The sequence below is a fragment of the Chiloscyllium plagiosum genome, chromosome 17 (assembly GCF_004010195.1).
Source record: "Chiloscyllium plagiosum isolate BGI_BamShark_2017 chromosome 17, ASM401019v2, whole genome shotgun sequence".
Taxonomy (NCBI): Eukaryota; Metazoa; Chordata; class Chondrichthyes; order Orectolobiformes; family Hemiscylliidae; genus Chiloscyllium; species Chiloscyllium plagiosum.
Window position 1 is genome coordinate 61,318,153 of NC_057726.1, and position 3,437 is coordinate 61,321,589.

A 3,437-nucleotide genomic window follows, 5' to 3' on the forward strand; every position below is an offset into this window, starting at 1 on the left:
TAATTTCTTTCTTGGCCTTCCTTTTGATGGCAAGGGGAAGAAGTCGAAGGTGGCAAAGTAGACAGTGAAGAAGGTTTTCTAAGATAACAAAGGGATCTTGATGAAATGGTTCAATGGGCTGAAAAATGGCAGATGGAGTTCAATTTGGGTAAATGCAAGATACTGCATTTTGGTAGAACAAACAAGAGTATAGCTTATGCAATTAATGGTAGGGCCTTGGGTAGTGTTGTAGAGCAGAAGGACCTAGGGGTGCAGGTACAAAATTTTTTGAAGTTTGTATCACACATAGATAGGGTGGTTAAAAAGGCATTTGGCACGCTTAACTTCATTGCTCAGTCCTTTTGAGCATAGGAGTTGGTAAGTCATGTTCATGAGGCCTGTTCTGGTCGCCCAGTTATAGGAAGGATATTATTAAGCTGGAGAGGGTTGAGAAGAGATTTAACAGGATGTTGCCGGGTATGAAAAGTTTGAGTTATAGAGAGAGGCTGGATAGGCTGGGACTTTTTTTACTGGAGCGTAGGAGGTTGAGAGGCAATCTGATAGAAGTTTATAAAGTAATGAGGTATAGATAGAGTTAATAGTAGTTGTTTTTTTCCCTAGGATGGGGGATTTTTTTTTAATAATATATTTTTATTCAGAAAAAATAGATTTTTAAATATTACAACAAATACAAAACAATGCAATTCAAAACAGTACAAAACTAAACCCAAATAATAAAAAAATTCCCCAACCCACCCTCCTATATGAATGTATAAACCTATATAGAGAAATATAAAATTAAAAAAACCTAAACTAGCTATTTAACTAAATAAATAAATACCTAACAACAAACAAATAAATAGTAATAACTCAGCCCAGCCAAACAAAACACTCATACATTCACAGTTCCTCCTCCCTGGATAGTGGGACTCAAGAAACACAATCGTTATGGCTATATAAAAGCCCTTGTTAGTATGGCAGATAAATCTGTGTCCAGGTATTTCAAAAACGGTTGCCATGTTTTGTAAAAATTCTCAGTTTTGTGTTGTACCATATTTGAGAGAAAATCCAGGGGAATATGCTCCATAACAATCTTCCGCCAACCCGACAGACCTGGGGGTTTTTCGGATATCCAACCGAGCAAGATATTCTCCTTGCACAGAACGTAAGAATATTGAAAAGCTTTTTCTTATGCGCGTCTGCAGGTAATACAATGGGTAGGCCCAAAAGGAGAGAAATAAGGTCCTTCTCCACCCCTACACCTAAAATCCTCTCCATTGTACCCACCACAGCGCTCCAATATGTTTGAAGCCTGTCACAAGACCAAAGACAATGGGTAAGAGTGCCTGTGCAGACCTTGCACTTGGGACATGCTGAAGATACCCCTGGTTTAAATTTTGACAAATGGTCTGGGGGTAAGTGGACCCTGTGGAGAATCTTCAACTGTAAAGCATGGGTCCTATTGCAAATTGATATCATCCTTGCATTCTCCCAAATATCCTCCCATGCCTCTGAAGAAACTTCAACTCCCAGCTCTCTTTCCCACATCTTGCAGAGTCGATCAGACTCATCTGAGGTGGCACCCCCCAATTGGTAATATAAAGTACTGACAGAGAGTGTACTCTTAGCCCTTAGTACTCCTCTTTCTATGTCAGATTTTGTAGGGATCAGCCAAAAGTGTGGCCTTTTTTTTGAATAAAATCCCTAATTTGAAAAAAAACAAAAGCTCGTACTTCCGTACTAACCTGATCGAAGGACAAAATTACATCTCCCTCAAATAAATCACCCCGGCAAGATATACCCCTAGCTGCCCAATGTTTAAATCCTAAATCTATCATACCAGATTGAAAATCCGGCATACCCACTAAAGGTGTAAACAAAGATGTTTTGCCAATATAACCTTCCCTCTGCCGAATTGCCCTCCATGCTTTAACAGTATTGATGACTATTGGGTTATGGCAATATTCCCTAACTGTCTCACCTTGTCCAAAAACAGCAAACTGGTAAGGGGGCACCTTGCCTGGAAGGCTTTGATATCTAGCCATATTGAAAGAGGGTCCCCGCAAACCCAATCACTCGCGTAGGTCAAAAGCGAGCTTAATTGGTAATTTTTAATGTCCAGAAGGTCTACTCCCCCCAAACTGAGGCAACTGCAGTTTGGCTAATTTAATGAGGGGCTGTTTACGGTGCCAGATAAAGGAACTGAACCAACCATTCAGCCTCCTGAGTGTTTGTTTATTGAAAATCAGGGGGAGCATCCGTATAGGGTATAGCAAACGAGGGAGAATATTCATCTTAATAAGCGCTATCCGACCCAACCATGAGACTGGAAGTGCCTCCCATCTTTGGAGATCTTGTTTAATTTTTTCAAATAATTGAGTAAAATTGGTTTTGAACAGCCAATCCAGAACTGGAGTAATGAATATGCCCAAATACACAACCCCCCTGTGACCACCTAAGTGGAAATCTATAGTCACTCAAGAGCCAACTCTTTCGTAAGACCACCCATTGGCATAGCATCTGATTTAGCAAAATTAATCTTATACCCTGCAAAAGCGCCAAACGAGTGAATGCATTGTATCAGGCAAGGCACTGAAACTGCTGGATTTGTCAAGAAAATTAGAACATCGTCTGCATATAGCGAGATCTTATTAATTTTGACCCCACTTCTGGAGCTGATATATTGAGATCCCCACGAATAGCCTCTGCCAACGGTTCAATCACCAACGTAAAAAGTAATGGTGGAAGGGGACAGCCCTGCCAGCTGCCCCTAGAAATATTAAAATTGCTTGATCGTACCCCGTTGGTAATGATCGCCACGAGAGGTACACTGTAGAGAACCTTTACCCATCTTATGAAAACTTCGTCCAGACCCAAACCGGTCTAGAGTATAGAAAAGGTACGGCCACTCAACTCGGTCAAATGCCTTCTCTGCATCTAAAAAAATCACCAATCCCTGTATTGACTGCTGTTGGCAGGCTTGAATTATGTTAAGCAGTCTCCTAACATTATTGGAGGATCTGCAACCCTTTATGAAGCCCGTCTGATCCTCTTTAATAATAGAGGGCAACACAGTCTCCAGTCTTAACGCGAGAGCCTTAGAGAGGATCTTAAAGTCCACATTTAAGAGTGAGACGGGCCTGTATGAAACACAGTCTTCCAGATCCTTCCCTTTGTTAAGGATAAGTGAAATACTGGCCTCTCTCAGAGATGGTGGGAGACAATCATGACTGTATGAATCATTAAACATATTCAGCATTGGGCCTGACAGTATACTTATAAATTCCTTATAGCATTCACTGGGAAATCCATCAGGACCGGGCACCTTTCCACTCTGAAGCTGCCTCACAGCTTCCTGCATTTGCTCTGATAGTGGGGCATTGAGAAAGGACTGTTGTTCGGGAGTCACACCTGGGAGCTTCAGATCTCTAAAAAAGGATTCCATTTTGGCCTGCCCC